This window comes from Rhea americana, unplaced genomic scaffold, assembly GCF_003343005.1.
Source record: "Rhea americana isolate MKP2758 unplaced genomic scaffold, rheAme1 scaffold_178, whole genome shotgun sequence".
In the NCBI taxonomy this organism is placed as follows: Eukaryota; Metazoa; Chordata; class Aves; order Rheiformes; family Rheidae; genus Rhea; species Rhea americana.
Genome location: NW_028185905.1, coordinates 457,172 through 475,255, shown reverse-complemented (window position 1 = coordinate 475,255; position 18,084 = coordinate 457,172).

Below are 18,084 nucleotides of genomic sequence, written 5' to 3'. Positions count from 1 at the left end.
TTAACCCTGAATTTTACCCGACTGCGTGGTTCAGAAAGGAGTCCCAATACTTTGCACGTCCTGTGGGGAGCCCGGAGCAGCAATACAGAGCAACGCACAGCCAAACCTCAGAAATGACTCCRGTCATTTATCCAATTTAACCTTAGGCATCCAAAGTGTAAGTATGGAAGAGGGTGAATGATTAATGTAGCAAAAAAAAGCAACCAATATGTTGCTCTGCAATCAACCAGGAGAATATGACGAAACCGATGTCCTGCAACCCTGGAAGAAGCTTTCCATCAACAGCACCACAAGCAGCCACACAAGCAGTTCATCAAGCTGTCACGTTAGAAGTGGGAAGTCACCAGAACACAACCGCCTTGGCACAGGCTGGGGGCAAACACAACAGCCGTCCCTCTGGGATCGGAAATCCTTCACCAGCATCGACCCCTGCACGCCTCCCCGGGACGCTGAACCGGCAGCACCTCTTTACTCTCACGAACATACCCGGGGAGTGGATTATACTGAATCATTCAGGGATGAGGACGGTCCACTCATCCTTCCCGTCTTTCCCACRGTGCGTGACTTTTCTATTGCACACTTTGCACGGAGCCTACTTGTGCCTGTCCGCTGCAGCAGATCCTGCCCTCCCTCCCTCCGGGGAGCAGGCTGCAGCTCCAGACGGAGACCGAGGAGCTTGTCAGGATATCTAATCGTTCTTGCTGCCAGAAAGAGGTGGACATAACATGCCACCACCGAGAACCGTCAGATGCGTGAGAACACCTGGGATGCTGAGCAGGAGCGTAACAAACCTTGGCGCCCAGGACACGGTCCGGCGAGGCTGCGCGACCCRCAGGCGCCTTCCCACGCACCTCCCCTGCGGCCAGCAACTCCTGCTTGCAGAGCTGGAGAGAGGAAAACTTCCGAGCCTGGACGTGGATAACGTTGGGAAGGCGCCGGGCAGCGGCGGAGGCAGGAGCCCACCAAAGCAGCCAGGAGCAGTACCAAGGCAGAGCAGGTAACCTCGGGCCTTGCAGCGTGGTCCGCCGCCGCTTCCCCGTCCCTGTCCCCGTGCATTGCTGTTTCCGAGCCAGGCAGGGCCTGAAACGGCTTCTGGCCATTTCCAAGGCCGCTGCCGTCAATCACGTGCCCAACAAGTCCATTACTGTCGGCTCACGACACGCATCTCCGCGTTTGTGCTGAYAGTGCTTCTCCTCTCTGCACCGCGGCGCGGACAACAAGTCTCTCCCCACCAGCCCCTTCCGCGCGGGCCACGTGGAGGGCAGCCGCCGGACAGACAGACGGCCACCCTGCCCAAACCGCCGTCCTCCCCACGCACCCGTCCCCACTTCCTCGGCTGGATTTGGCGTGCAGAATTACGGGTGTCTTCACCCATCTCAGCCTTTGAACGTCTCCATTGCACAAGGGCTTTACACAGGCAAGTTCTGGAGCACATCCCTGTGCTCAGCATGAGGACAGGAATGGGGAAAAAAAAATAATAACAGCACCATGCATTTTGAAATTGGAAAAGCGCTGATAGGAAGCACTGTCAGGGGTTATCCTCCTCCCTGTGAGATTTGTTGCACACAAAAAATGAAAGAAATAATAGGTCTACATAACTAGTCCACACACAAACTCTCCACAGTGAACCGTAAGGCCTCGTAYGCAGAGAAGACACGCTGACACAACAGCAGCAGTTTTGTTCCCTACTTTTCTGAAAGCTTGTAATGATCTTTAAAAGAAACCTCATGTGAGTTCTCCACCATTTCCTCTCTTTCTTTTATCTTGGTTACGGTTTATGGTTATGTATCTGCCTCTGGACAAAGCGAGGTCTAATTAGCCACAAGCCCCTATTTATCATTTATCATCAACTAAAGTATGCTGGAACAGAGAATAAATTTGATTTTTTTTTCGAGGAGGATCTTCAACTTCTGCCAACAGCATTAACAATCTGTAAAGTAATGAGGTGCTGTTGATGGTCTTAGACAGGTCTAGACAAAAACATAATTACCTTCTGTGCTGTTATAGTTCATTAAGGCAGACGTGGTATAGACCAAACCCCTACATCACAAAGTGTGGCTCAGTCCAAAATATTAACAACGTAAGAAGGAATGGACCCCTGACCTCTCCTGATGTCCTGTGGATAGAACCAGAACGGTTAATGGGGCAGTTTCACATCTCTCTTTGTGAGCAGTTGCTGCAGAAAACCAGGGCTATTATCCTGCGCTCCTGCTCTGCGTATTAGCTGCATTGCTAGAAGTCACAGCTCTATTAAACGGCCTCTAAAAGAGTTCACTGGATGGGATGTATGCGATAATTCAGTTCRCAGCCACAGAGCACGAGATCCCTCGGGTCAACCTGCCCGCAAGCAGCAGGATCCCCCAGGCCCGGAGGCCGCCCCGCGTCGGAGGGCACGGCCGGTACCGGTTAACGCGAGGCGTTAGTGCCCCGGTGCTGCAACGTATCCCACGGGGAAATGGGCTGCTTGGGCCTGCGGGGGTCTTCTGCTTCTTAGTTTATCCCAAGACCTAATTCCCTCATCCTCTCTCAGGCCAAATATCCGGTAACTTCACTAGAAACTTTTTCCATATAAGGTTCCTAGGATTATGTGTTTATAAATGAAGCTAGAAGAGCAACAGAAGCTGTTACAACAAAGCAGTGCAATTTCGTATCGCAAATTAGTCCTGCAGTTCCAGGTCTGTAGGAATCTTGAGCTCCGTCCTGCACCTTTTCCCCCTAAGGAGCTGCATCCCACCCACGGCTGGTTAACCTACGGGCTTGCGTCAACACACGCTGCTGCTCCCCACCCCGCGGAAAGGCGTTCACGTGGCCAGCTTTCGACCGAAAGGTAATTGCAGCCTCAGAAAAAAACGCTATTGTGTCTGGAAAGAAACGTCTCTAAAAATCCGCAAACACAAGCAATATTTTTCCTTCTAGCAGAGCATCAAAAAACGCTCGTGGAAAAGACAGAACAAACCAAAACACTTCCATCTAATTAACCCAAACCGCAGTTTTAATCAGGATGAGYTGGCCTGACGAAACCTGTTTACCTTTGCCATTATTCATGAAACGCGTTCATTAGGCAAGAAGTATTAATGACGATCTCCACGTCAGGCGCTTTAAACGAGCAGGGTGAGCAAGAGACAGGTTGTCTTGATTTTGTTTAGATCAGCAAAGAACCGCACACTTCAGAAAACTCGCTTCTCAGGAKCACGTGGCCATAGGAAAATCTGCTAAGCACAGAAAAGATCATTTACTTTGGGAAAGGGATAAACAAGAGGCAAAATAATAAAGATAAGCAAAATGCTTTAAAGGAGAAGATCAGATGCTTTCATCTAGGAGGAGAACAAAGCTGGAAAATTTAAAGGCAGCAAATCTAAAGCTGACAAAATGCTCCTTCACACAAAACGTGGCTGGGGGCACTCGCTGCCACACGATGCAATTTGAACGCTCGGTGGCCGGATTCGRGCAGGACGGGTGCTCACGCGGGGCTCCTCCGACGGCTGCACGGCTGCCCGGGCGCCAGACAAGGCCACCCCCGGGGCAGGACGCAGCCACCGGCCGGCTGCTAAAGCCACCTCCTCCCCGAGAGCCCCGCGCCGCGGCTCGGCCTCTCGTGGAGGAACCCGCGGCAGACCCCAGCTTCCCCTTCTCCGAGTGCCTCCTGCTCCTCCCAAGCAGTCGGAGCGGATCTCCCCGCAGCCCAGCAGCCTTCGCTGGGCGAGCGCCTCATCGTCCTCATCCTCGTCCTCACACCGTCCTCATCGCTCCCCGCTTAGCATCCCCCCCCGGGCCGAGGGCAGCATGGAGACGCTCACTGGATGGACACCACACGTGCCTGCACAAGCACCAGTGCTTCACACCCCCCGTTCCTCCCCTCTAGCTCTCACCCGGTGCTGGATCAACACCTGGAACAAACCTCCGAGCCAAACCAAAGGAGACGCCCGAATAAAGAACGTCCCGGGATTCAGGAGAGGCAGCGGTGTGGGCCAGCCCRGGGCTGCAGTGCGGGGCAGGAGGTCTACGGTTCTCAGGAGGGTTCAGCTCACAGTGACAAAACCTGCCCTCTAATAAGCATAATAAATTACCTKCATACCCTATATAGGCTAGAGCCCCATGCAAATTCATCCGAGTGCTCCATCATTATCTCCGTATCCTAATTAGGCTTCGCAGCGCTGAGATCTGGATGGGACCCTCACAAGGCCATTTGTTATTCCTTAATGACGTTCTCCCTTCCCAGTGACTGCTACGAGGGATGACTGTGTGTACAGACATAAAGGGCATCTCATTTTGTTAAACGCAACCCTTGATCTTTTTTTTTTTTTTAAAAAAAAAAAAAAAAAAATTAGTCCAGGAGCTGCATCGCACACAGGAATCGTCCTTATCGCGCTGCATCTTCCTAATGAGCAGCTTAATCTCCCTCGGAGCTGTTCTCTGCAACACCGCCAGCCGCGCTYCTTCTGATGAAGGAGCCCCCAAGGCAGGAGGGAACCGCTGCCGCAGACAGCGCCGAGGACCCCACCCGGCACGTTTCTGAGGCTACAAAACGCACGCACGCTTCGGTTTCCAGCAGCCTCCGCCGAGAGGGTTCCCGTGATACACCTTGCGCCGCAGCGAGGGAGACCGCAGCGACGTGCCAACGCTCGAGGACCGCTGCGTCTCTCCACGCCCGTGCGGCCGCTGCGCACGAGCATCCCGGGTCAGCGGCGCGCGGCGCGCCGGCGCGGTTCCTCTCAGCCAAGCTCAGGTTTCCCGGTGTCGGCGAGTCTAATCTATCCACCGGAGGCGCGTTTCACGAGCGCAGGGCTTGCCACGTGTGCCCCGAGCTCTGCGAGTCAGGCGGCGCGGGAAGAGCCCCGAGCCGAGCAGCCGGCCGTGGGCAGAGGGCTTCGCGCCCTGCAGACCACGTCCGCAGGGAGCAGCACGCAGCGCGGCCCCGTCTCCGACCCCAGATGCCGGGTGCGAGGCGGGAGAAGGGCCGGAGGTGCCCGCCGGGGCCGGGGACCCCCGCGGCGCCCGGCGCCGACCCCGCGGCGACTGCCCGAGACCCGCGGCGCGGAGGCGGAAAGCCCGCACGCCCCGCGGGCGCCACCGGCCCCGGCCCTGGGAAAGCGGCACGTCAGCCCCCCCCCGCGGCTTTTACGGCCCGGGGGCTCCTCAGAGCCAGTAACCCGGCGGTTCCGCTAATTAAGCGCTAATGCCGCGCACGACTCGCCCGCTGACGCTCCGCCGACAGCTGCACAGAGCGCGGGCTCGCCCGAAACGCCGCGCCGGGGTCAGCGCGGAAGAGTCACCTCGGCGCTGCCCTGCTCCGACTTGCGGCTTTGTAGAAGCAAATTCTGGAAACTTTGTGCGTTTAATATCCTGCAGGCAAGCAGCCCCACCGATCAGGAGACTGCTTCTGTCCATGACGCCCTTGCAGGGTTTAAAACGAAAGGAACGGCGTACTGTACCCAACCAAGGGTGCTGCTTGTTAAAGCATCTCGTTATCTCCTGGTGCGAAGAGAGAAGGTTCTCTCTGGCCCCAAAATTACCGTTGGGACTGAAAATAATAGTGCAGGATGCTGTTCAGGTTGGATCCTGCCCCCAAAGTAAATGGTGTTTTAGACTGAGAAGYCCGTGCTTCACCTCAGACAGCACCCTTAAAGCCCGGCGAGTTGGAAAAAAAAAAGCAGCTAGAGCATAGTTAGCATTTAAATGGGCTGCACCGTTGATAAGAGATTGTAATAAATCAGGATATTTTTCCTAATAGTTCTACTGGCAAAATAAAATGAAATCTGCAAATGASACAGAGAGAGATCTAGGCCAAGCTACTTAAAAGCAGATAAACCCGGGCGCAGCAGAMCCGTCTCGGCTTCAGCGAAACCACCGCCGAGCTTCAGGGCTGCGAGAGCGCCCGCGGGGCCGGCCGGCCGCGGGAGAGGGACGCGCGGCCCGTCGGGGCGCGCGCGGGGGGCCAAGGCAAGGCTGCGGGCGTCCCCGGCGCGGGCGCTCCCGCCGCCCGGCACGCCGCTTTGCGACCTTCGCTGCCTGTCGCTGCGATCTGTGCGTACGTGGGATTTTATTAAGCTGTGACAAACAATTCTAATTTACTCCTGCCAGCTAAAATGGTAATTTTCTCCTACTCTTGTTTTACTAAGTTGCTACCTTTATTTTTGCAATGTGTATATAATTACCAAACGTTACTAGGTTCTACCCAAAATGTCTCTCCCAGGAATAGTGGAGATGTCTACTCACTGCTGTCATTTTTTTTTTTAATGTTATGATTGATAAAATTAAACTGTGAAGCCAGGCATGAAATCTGTCTCATATATATATATATATATTTTTTTTTTGGCAAGAGGAGAAAACAATGCCAGTCAGAAAAATTCATGAAATGATTCACTGGAGAAYGGAGGGAACTTGTGTTTTTTGCTTGAAGAACTTAATAAGACATCCAGAGCAACGCCAAGCTGCATTGTTATATTCAATTACTTATGAGGCCCCAAGTTTCTCCACTTTAATTGCTCGAAGCAGGGAAGCTTTAGTCACAGTGTAATGTACCCAGGCATGTATGGGGTTTAATGAATCATACTAACTCTGCACTCTAAGCAATTAGGTAAATCTAGCTGTTAGTTAGTGAGGCATAAAATAAATTTAATCTCTCTTCTAAAAAATCAATTATAGTGCTGTAATGTATAATTCAATTTGGGTCATGCTACATAAATTTTCTGTTTTTAGTATGTTTTTAAACTGGTTGTTATTAGATTTTGCAGGCGGCATGCGCGCGCGCGCGTTGGGGGGTCTAGGGCCTTTCGGAGGGCGCCTAGACGKCCCCGGGTTTGGGTCTCCGCGGGAGGCTCCTTTCCAGCAACGGGGCCGCTCGCCCCGAACGGGCGCGTTTGGAAAGCGCAGCCGGGCGCGGGACGGTCCGGCCAGGGTCGGTGCGGGGGAAGAGGCTGGACGCGGCGTTATTTAGGGCCGCCGAGCCGCCGCCGCCTCTCCCCGCGGCACCCCGAGCGATGCTGGCACGGCAGCGAGCGAAGCTGCCCCGCCGGGCACGGAAACTGCCCCCGGCCCGCGCTCGCGCTGCGGCTCCTGCCTCTTCGCCAGCAAGCCCGGCCCAGCGGACCTCCTCGTTACCGCGCAGCGAGGAACACGGCGCTGCGTCAGCCGCGGGCTAACAACAGCTGGAGGCACCCAAAGGGCCCCGGAGGAACGGCGGGCAGCGCCGCACCGCACCCTCCCTAGAGAGGCACCGTGCAGGCACGCATGCCACCCACGCAAAACCCTTGCGGGCACCCGAGGTCAGCTTCTGGCMTTGGATCCTCAGGAGACGTGACACGCGAGGAAGATGGGCCATCTTGCGCTGGAGGATGCTCCAGCAGCAAGCGCGGAGGAGCAACSTGGAAGGCAGCAGCGAGAGGAGACCTCAGACGGTTGCTGGAGGCAACCCAGGTGCAGTAGAAACCGCTCAACAGCTTTGGCACCAGGAGAGCAGATGAATCACGGGCTAATGCCTCAACACGGGCAGCGTTCGCTGCGAAAAGCGCTCGCACCAGCGTGGGAGCAGGAGCGCTTTCCAAGGGRAGACGAAGCAGCGGGAGCCCTGAGGGCACCTCCCACGAAGCGCCCGCGCCCCGCGGCACTGGCACGAGGAGGCCACGCCAGCAGGAGGGCCAGGCGGCACGCTTCTGACGCTTTTCCCCCCACACATTAGTATGGGCTCGCACTCCCGGGGTGGGTACAACAGCGGACTACCTCTACTACTCCACATGCTGTTAGACCTCACGTATCAACRCAAGATACGCTTTATTTTCACATGAAAGAAAAATAAAAGGCTTTATTGGCTCTTTGACAAGACAGACAGAATCTCTTGGAAGAGCATATGATTTAAAACATGTTTTTCCAGGGGGAACGAGCACTAGACAGATGTAATATCTACAGAAGGACTCAGATTTTTTCACAAGCAGGTAAAACTTCRATGTCTCATTTGAAACAGGTATCTGAGGCCAAGTTCAGCCCACTCACTCACCCTGAGCAGCTGCGAGTGGACTGTGCATGCAAAGCTGTGTACGTGTCTAGCACTGCTACATGAGGAGCGATGACACATCCCACGCACGTGTCCCTGGGTGCTGCAAATCCGTGAGCTTGCCGACTTCTGCATTCAGTATTTCTGAAGTTTGAATGATTTGCTGCTGAGAGGGAAAAGCTGAACGGGAATCTCAGTGTGTGAAATTAAAGAGAGTTCAGAGCACATTAACAACGCTGGCATAAAGATTAGTTGGCAATACAAACAAGCCTGATTCACCACTAAATGGAGGAATTGGAAGCATAAATTCTAYGTCTCCTGCTCATGTTGCTTGACACAATTGAAATCTATTTTGCGCCTGGAACGTAGATAAAGCAGCGCACCAAAGCCACGTTTTACAAATCCGCAGGAACGCTCTACTTTGCCCCTCAAACAGTCAGGGAGCCCCAGCAATAAAGAGGCATAAATCCTCCCTATTTATATCCTTCTGAAGACAGCGTTTCCATTTTGCAGGCGCTCGGGTAAAGCGCGCGAGCGTTTCGAGAGGCAGCGAGCGCGGAGAGGAGGTCAGGACGGCTCTGCCGGGTAAAGCGCGAGCGGACACCGAGCCGAGGCGTGGGAAGCATCAGGAAAACTCTGCCGAGGGATGCGTTCAGCATGCCAACGGAACGGAGGATCAAGGCAAGGCAACTACAATTTAACCTATTTAGATGGATTTCCACGCGTTTCTGGCTTCAGAGCCGCGTCGGTACGGGCGCCGCGCACGCGGCAGGGCGTCCCGGAGAGGCGGCGAGGCCGGAGCCGGAGCATTCCCGAAACCTCCTCCGGAGGCAGCGCTGCTGCGCAGGGAAGCCCCGGCTCGCACACAGGAACTGCCTAAGCTCCTAATTAAGCCGTGTTTCGCAGTGGGTGATCAAGGCTTCGCAGCTTATTAAAGCCTTTCCCCTTTTGATAATCTTTTTCTCTGGTTGCATTTCTCCTGTTTGGAGGATTGCAGCATCTCAAGCCCTCTTCAGGGCCAGGGCTCTGACAAAACAAATCACGATGAGCCATTTTACACCGACAGATTTTTCCCCTCCCCATCTCATTTTTGAACTAAACAATTAATAACTATTTATATTTATTCACGCTAAACATTTCCCAAACCCTGCCCACTCTAATGATTTTTCACATGGCTTCCAGGGCACGCACTTGCTTTCATTTAATATCCTTATTTATTAGGCACATTACGGAAACCTTCATTTGTGATCTTAGCAGCTGCAGGAGCTTTGGTGCTTCAGGAGGAGCAGGCTGCTAACAAACACCCAAAATAGAAGCTAAGAATAATTAAAAAAAAAAAAAATAAATAAAAAAGAACGTTCTGCACAGGGAACTTGGTGTTACATATCGTCTGGTTTGATCCATGAGATAAGTGTTATTTAAAATCCATCAGCCAAGCGCAGATTTTATTATAAGTACAATCTCCAATTGAAAAAACACTGTCAAAATAAGCACTCACTATTGTCAGGCCGTTTCAACTTGTTGCCTAGCATTTTTCTCGCGGCACAGCTCACTCGGCTGTGAGCAGAATGGAATTTATTCCCCGTCTTGTGAGCTCTCGGCACGAGGGGGGAGAAAACCCAGAGCAGTGTTAACATGAAAGCCGCCCTTGTGAAGTGATAGTCTGCCCGATCTCCCGGGGGACGAGGCTGAACTTAGACCTCACTCATGCAAACAAGACGCGTTTTCAGGGTCTTTAACGAAGCAGGTTTTCATGCAAGTCAAATGATGTTCTCGCTGAAAGGGCCAGAACTCTCCAGAGTGAGGGGTCAGAATAATCACTTTTATTACGTAACCTTGCCTGAAATTAAACTGCTCTCCCCACTAATAYATACAGATCGTACATACCTTATCTGCCAGCTCAGCCAGAATAAACGAGCGGCAGAATAACAGGCACGCAGCAGCTCCACGCTCGGGGACCCGGTTTTCGTAAAGCAGAGCCGGAGGTCTGGGCCTCCTGCGGGGGCTCGCGCCGGCTCCTTCCCCCGCGTGCCAACCTGGGGCTTCGCCCGCGGCTCGCCGGGGAACCCCAGCCAGGGGGGGGGGACGCCGCTCCGTCTCGCCCCCGCGCAGCACGCGCCTGCCCCTGATCCCTCAAAAGCAGCCCGCAACAGGTATTTTCCAGCGAGGAAGGAGGGATTTTCCGCTCAAAACAGAAACGGCAATAATCATTTTGCAGCTATGAACTACTCGGCCCGAAAGGCGACAGCGTTACGACCTTGTGCAAAAAAAAAAAAAAAAAATTAAAAAAAGGGGGGAGGGAACAAGCAGGGAAGGAGTTCAGCATTTCCGCCGCCACGGTGGACGCCGGGACGCCCACTCGGCCCCGCGCTGCCGGCAAACGCGCGCCCCGGGTTCGGAGGCGGCGTGCATCTGCTCCCCATCCCCAACGTGGGAGCRGCAGGCACCTCGATTTCAGTAACTTAATGATTTACAATTTCAAATTAAAWCGCCCGAGCTGAAACGATTGGCCTTAAATTACACCGGCGAACAAGGCTTCCTGCAGGAGATACGCATTTGCATGCTTCAGAAGTTGGGCTTATGCTGTTTCAGCCCTGTCATTGCAATCTAATAACAACCCCGGGTGAAACCGTGTGCTCTCTCGGCTTTAGAGCGCGAGCGCGGGGTCAAGCAACAGCCCCGCCGGCCAGGCAGGGACTGCTTTAACGCGGGCGAGCAGACTCGCGCCTTCCCGCGGGCACGTCAGCGCCTTATCTGCGCCTCTCAGACSCGGGCGAAGCCTCGGGAAACGCGTCCCGGGCGCCGCTCTCGGCTGAACACCCCTAGCCAGCGCCCGCTTCCAGCAGCGGCCGACCTTTCATCTCCCAGCTCCAAAGCGCAGACGCACACCAGAGCTCCGCGCCCTCGCCGGCTCCCCCCAGCAGCAGGGGAAAGGTAACTCGGAGCTGCTGAGCAGCCTGCAACGCATTCGGGGTCGCGCTGCGAGTCCCGCTGCACAGGCAGCCACGAGCCCTGGGGAAAGTAAAATAAAAAAAAAAATAAAATAAAAAAAAGGAAAAAAAAAACACCCTATACATCTTGCTGACATGCACTTTATCCCAGGTCACAAATTACCCGTACGCGTCGGGGCTGAAAGGCAGGTCGGATTTGCCCRACAGCCCCTCGAGCAGGCGGCGTCGCGGAGGTCCGAGACCCGGACCGRAGCACTCGGCTGCGCTGAGTGCCGTGATCGCAGTAATTACTCTGCTAATACGCACAGTATTCTTTCAAAGATGGTAGTCGCCCGTTTTCCTGCCATGCCGAAATTGCCCCCCCCCCCAAAGAAAATCACTTTTCAAAGAGGCCCATTACCTTTGCCACTGCTATCAAACAGGGGTGCTTTTAATCAGGGCAATAGCAGATGATAAATTAGGAGTGAATTAGTGCAAAATAATTGTTAAGCTCTCCAAGTTCCTAAACTCAGCCAGACCTTTCCCATCCTTTGATGTGACTAAGTTTTAATAAGCCCTGGAAGAGTTCCAGGACCACAGGGCATATGTGAGAAATTTTACRTATAAATATATAACCGACATGTGTACAAATGCCTACCCGAACGCGCGCGCACACACGTATTACACTGCAGCTTTAATAGCAAGCCCAGARTTGATACGCCGCTAAACAGCATTTCTTGTCCCGGGATCCTATTTTCACACTAGCAGCAAATATGACCTTTGTCTCCGGCTGCCAGCTGCTTATAATTTTGACAGATGCAAGCACATTTCTGGGAAGCTGTATCCATTCAGTGGCTAAAGATCAACAGGCTCTACTCGGGCTTTAGTAAGATTGATTGGCTCAGGAGAATCCCATTTACAGCCCCRACTGAGAATAGGTTTACCAGGGAGAGGCGTTAATGACTTTGATAGCAATGATCTAAATATGTCAACCTGCAACTCGTGCTGGTATTAAGGAACACTATATTTATACGAAACAGCCATTAGCAGAATGCTAATTAATGTGATTCAGTTTCCAAGTAAGTCTCGGCCCTTCCAAGTGGTGTAATGCTAGACTTGATTTTAATCTCCCCGGAATTCCAGGGCTCCTGTTGCGCCTGGTCATTCCTGGGGATTAGCCAGATTTATTTTTGCTGACATTTCGCATAGCGCCCTCCGGCTAGGAATGCCCGCTGTCAGTTAGCGCGGGGAGGGAGGGCCTCCGAGGCGGCAGCCGCCCCCGGGCGCTTCCCGACGGCTCTGCTCTTAAACCCAGCCGGGGCTGCAACCCGGCTGGTGGGTTCTCGTAGGCGAGAGCCACCTAAACACCTCCTGCAGCTGAAGCAAGCACCTCGGAAGGAGATGGCTTGGGAAACAACTGCAGCGTTGTCTGCCTTGCAGGGAAATGACCGCTCTGGCCTTTTCTCCAAAGGACCGATATCGGGGTGTGCGGCACCCCAGAAGAGGTGATGGACAGTGAGGTCTCTCCYGCTCAGATGCCCCGCAGCTCAAGCCACGCACACACACCTTGCAGAGTTKGTTTCAGCTGCCTGGAAAAAGCCCCGGGAGCTTCAGCAGAGCAGTCGGAGCCACCCCTTGCTGGGCAGTAAGTCCCTTCAGCCTTGAGCACAGCTCCTCAGAGATATATCGGCCTCGTTTTGCGTCCAAACGGGCCAAAGCAGACACCTGGCTGTGCCCAGCTAGGCGAGAGCGTTGCTGGTGAAGGGAGGCGGCTCCTCAGTAGCTTCCCTATAAGGGGTGATTAAAATGAGCYGGAGTTGAGGAGTTTAATCCCCAATTGCCTGGGCTCCAAAAGCATCTGGATCAGCCCACACTAAACAGCAGCTCCTAAATCAGAGCCGTGCACCAGAAGAGGCTGCAGCTAAAGCAGCACAGACAACGAGAGCCTCGCGGGTAACCACGTCGCTCGAGCTTACAGCGCCGAGCCGCAGGCTTCCTTCAGCTGCGGTTTTGCCATCAACGCCAGTTGCTTCTCACGGCTGTTTCCAGCTTTGCCTCCTAAGCTGAGAGGAAGGAAAGAGCCTTGCAGCCATRTCCTGGAAGATACCACGGGACAAGGCAAGCAAGTACCTGCGCTGCCACAGCTTCCCTTCCAGGTGTCCCGTTCAGTATTTGAGGGRCACGTGCACAGTGGCTTGGCCAATTCTTTGGGTATCTGATTCTGCTGGAGAAGCAGCYGACAGTGGCACCAGGACCGCTGAAAGGAGGTCCTGCAGCTGCGAGGAGCTGGTCRTCTCCTGCTCCAGAGCCCAGGCTGCTCAGATCCCCTTGGACACTCCACCGAAAGGAGCAGGACCTTCCACCCTGCCACAAGCCATCTGCAGACAGCACTTTCTCCAAAAGCATCTAAAGCAAGTGCTTGAGGGCCAGCACGTCTCCAGACCAGTGAGCATGTGTGCTCTTCTACACTCTTCTACATTCTATATTGCTTTCTATATTCGGGTCATTTTGTTTCTTGTTATAAAGCCAACGAGACCTGAGGGAGAAGAAGAAATAAAAAGCAAACACAGTGTTGCAGAACAGATTACATAGTAAAGCATCAGAAAACTGACGCCAGGAAGATTAATGGACCAGAGCTGCAAAAACAAGAGAGAAAAGGAAAAATCAGGTAAACTGAGCTGGTAAAATGTTACGATGCTCCCAGACTGTTGCCCCTCAAATACACAAAGTTATGGACAGTAGCTGGACGCTGCTGTTATCTGAGGAAAGGACCCCCCCCCCCCGAGGCCTTTGCTGCCGCAGGGCTGACCATCTCATTAGCAGCATATTAGGACAAACGAACGTCTATTTTCCTGAAGAAAAACGAGCAAGAGCTTGGAAGGGGCGGGAGAAGGAACGAAGCGTTTTGCTATSCACGAGTGGAACAAAAGCTGCCCCCTCGCAGGGGCACGGAAGAGGCCCGGCTATTCCGTAAGACGCCCAAGGCTCGCGGGGAAACGCGCCCTCGCCGCGGCCGAGCCGTCCGCGTGGCCGGAGCTGCTGCGAGCCCCCGACCCTGCCGCCCCACGGCGCGGGTAAACCCCCCGCGGCCCTTCCCAGCGGGGGGAGCAGCCGCTCTGCGTTGGTTTTATCAATGGGGCAAAGTTATTTGGGGAGGAACTATGGGAAATAGCGCAGGCGGTGCGTCGGGAGCGGGGCGCGCACGCRTGCCCGGTGCCCGCGGGAAGGCGCGCATCCTGCCGCCGCTCGCTCCGGGCCCGGCGGCACAGGCTGCCCCTGCCTTCTCCTCTCCGGGGGGATTTSTCCGCATTTTCGCTCCTTCCAGCTTCCCTGGTTCTCAGGACAGTTCCGGGTCCCCTGCCGCAGCCCCGAGCCCGTGACCGAAAACACATGCATGGGGTTTAGAAGTCGGCTTAGGGAATTATCTGCAGGGATCCATATATTCTTATTAGCAAACCTTGACCTCAAATGCATTCCAAACGAAAGGCTTAGCCATAAATCTCGCGCAGATCTACTGGAGCTCACCGTGACCTAAATGTGCGTCTGCTTCCTCCTACCGCTGACACGRCTGCCGCTGCGCCCAACAGCTGCCTGGCGGGGTGGGAGAAACATCTGGCTGCTCGCCGCCGCCGYGGCCCGGGAGCTCTGACGTCGGCCTCTCGCTTCGGCCGCGCTCCGACGTGAGTCTGTTCGGTGCCTAGGAAGTGTCAAACCCTGCAACCCGCTTTCCCTTCCACGCCGACCTCCAGGGAGGGAAAAAAAAAAAAAAGGCAAGGAAAAGAAGCGCTGAAGTCGGCACGCTTCCGAAAGCCGCGGCCGGGGCGGCAACAACGTTAGGGTCGCACAGTCCCGGCTCTCCGGACGACTCCGTGGCGGTGGTTAGGTCGGCTCGCGAGCTCGGAGGAGGCTCTTCCCCACCACCGGCCGGTCTCCTCCTTCCCGACCTTCCAGCCTGGGATTTTACACCCCGAGAAAAACAGTTGCAGCAGCCCGACRACATCTGGGATACATCGCTGGGACAGGGCTCCAGGATAAAATACGGAAACCTGGGCCAACACAGAGAGAAGGGGATGGGGAACCACAGGCCACGGGTCACACGCCAGCAGCGACCTTTCACGGGGGGAACGGCCCTAAAAGCCCGCGAGGTAACTCCGGCTCGCCGCCGGCACGCCCTCCCCTTCCCGGGGCCGTCCCGGGCGCCGGCAACGCCGCGACGGGAACCTCCGCGTGCAGGCGCCGCACACCCACTTCCAACACATCCCCTCCACCCGCCAGCCTGTCCTCTCGGCACCCGGCTCGCCGGAGGAGACTAGCCTTTGAGGGGCTCGTTTCTGCACCTACTTCCATAGCAAGACAGAGCGCGGCAAGAAACAATAAAACATCCAGGAATTAAAACATTCAAAGTTTACTATTTTCCTACAAATACCAAAACAGAAATGCAATCGCAGCTCTCAGATTCTCTCYCCACCTTAAGGGAGGCAGTGCACGTTGCAGAGTTGAGCATCAGGAGTCAATTCTGCAAGGGCCATAAAGTTACATGTGTGTGGAAACAAGATCAAAAGTAGAAGCATGTTTTTAAAAGCAAAGGTTTTAATTTTGGTCTGGGAATTATACACTGGATCCTATCCTCATGCAAAGCACCTAACACTGCTGAGGTCCCAGCAACCAGTGCTGAGGACCAGACAAATTGCAAGCTGGAGTGCACTGGGGTGGCTCCACCGGCCTCCGTGGACCTGTGCAGATCGACATCTATGGAGGACAGACTGCTAGAAGGCCCAAGGGAATACCCAGATTTTCACCTACTCTGATTTCAATTACTCTGAAATCAGAAGACAACTCAGGATCGGTTTCAGTTAGCTCCAAATTCCTAGCAATCAAGCCAAGAGCAAGCTAAACACTGCTSTATTCCTGAACGCCCCCATGTTTCCCCTGCAGCAGTCCCAGGACATCGCGCGAGCGCAGGAGGCGGGAAGTGCTCTGTACGAGGCGAGGGAAGTGCAAGCGCGCCCGTCGGAGGGCGAGCGCGGGTGCTTCGACGCCAGCGTTTCTGGGGAGAAGCGGCAGCTTTGGGAGGCAGCGCTCAGGCCGGGATTGGAGCTGGCAGCACCGCCAGAGCATTTCAGAGCTAAGGGCACCGGGGACGGCAGGGGAGCGCAGCCGCGCGACGGTTTCCAGCCGGACGGCGTCCGCGGCGGGGCGTCTCGGCACACCCTTAGCGCGAAGCACGTGGAGCGGGCCGGAGACTTCGAGGAGGCCGCTAACGTGCTCCAAGCTAAGCGTGTGCCGAATCGGAGCCAGGAACCGTAAACCCCGGGGCAAAACAACCAAGCGCCACGATAGGAGGGCGACGCGGYGTTTGAGGATCCGGCTGCTAGCAATAGGCAAGCGCTGCACAGCCGTGAGCAGGACAGTTTTCGTGAACTCGTATTTACGAAGCGCCTTGCTCCGGGCCGGCCAGCGGACGCCAGAGCCGAAACCCCACGTGCTGCCAGCAAGTCGCACCCGAAGCCCGCACCGGGTCCGAGAGCCGGAGGAGGTTTCGCAAGAGCGTCCACCCCTCCGCCTGCCAGGGGCGGGTGCCCGAAGCGCCGCGGGTACGCGCGGCTTCGACCCGTGCCTCGGAGGGGTCTGGCAGCGCCGCGAGCCGCGGAGACCCTCCCGGCGTCCCGCGGCGCGCCCAGCGTCCTCGCCCAGACCCGCCGAGCCCTCGTTTCCCCAAGCGCCTCTCTGCTCTGTTTTCAAATCCGAGATGTCTTAACACAAACAATTACAGTCAAGTAACTGATTAATCATTCAAATTAAATTAAAATTGAATAAGTGATTTAATATATTTAGATAATGCACATGTGCAACAGAAACAGTGATACTCATCTACAATTGTCACTTAAAATGGATGAATTTCAATTACTTGTGCATGAGAAAATAGAGGTATAAAGTTCAGAATCCAAATTACTGTGTAAACTGTTGACATATTCTGAATACTGTTATTTAAATGCTATTAAATAGGAATTCAAATGAGTGAGTAATTGCATCAGTAATTCATTTCTAGCTTAAAAAGAAACTTTTAGAACAGCATTAATTCTTTAGAACAGGATAGTCTGGCTTTGAGYCTTTTCCTCACTCTGACGGAGGGAAATTCCCAGAGTATTTCCCCGCTCTGCAGTCCCAAGCCTCGGCCGGGGTCTCGAGCCCGCGCTGCGATTGCTCCGCGCGGACGGAAGCGCAGGGCTGGCCGCAGGGGGGACAAGCGCCGCGGGCCGGGCCGGGCCCACCCGTCACACGCTCAGGTTAGAGGAGCGCCGGGAGCCGCCTCATCCCACCCTTTTCTTCTCCAGCAAAACCGCTACTTGCTCGTTCGTGACAGATGGTTATTTTCTGTGCAACAGAAGCGCATGCCTCTGATAAAAAGTGATTAGAAAGAGATCCTCGTAATAATATGCCAGCTAATGTGTGTGTATCCTCCTTTTCTCCGCTATCATATTGCCGTCTGCCCGCAGGGGAAACTAAGTGCTGTTAGTCACATTATACCAGCCAGTCTCCGGCTGAAATACTGCGTGTGCCAGGAAAAACACCGTAAGCATCTTCTGCAGAAACCGGTGCATCCGCGACATGGGAAATACCAGCACATCAAAATAAACCAGAGATAGAGGCATTCCCTACCTATAAATTAAATTTTAAGCTGGATCTTTTTAAAAGTCCGGACATTAAAAAAAAAAAAAAAGCCCACTAGTGTTTATAGCATATTATGTTATAGGGTAAGAAAGTATAATTTACCAAGCACTGTTTCTTTAAACAACACACGATATCGCGGAGGTATGTGGCAAGAGGAAACCCAATACAGCTTACTGCCACGAGACAACATCAGTCTTTTAAAAGAAATAGTTTTAATGCCAGCTGCCAGTGAAAAATGCAGATAGCATGTGGTGACTTCAGTTGCTGCAACGGGTAATAAACAGCGTAAGCAAAGTTTTACCTGCTCTGCCAGCAGGCTCCAGCTCGGCTGTTATCTGAAGCTCCCCTAAGCCATTTGGCCTCTAAATATAACTCTGATGTTTGCATTAACGGCCCACGGCAATAGAGAAAGACGAACCGCAACGCAGAACCGCGCTGAAGCGGCGAGCCCGAGCCGCGCTGCGGGCGCCCTCGGCGCCGGAGAAGCCCCGC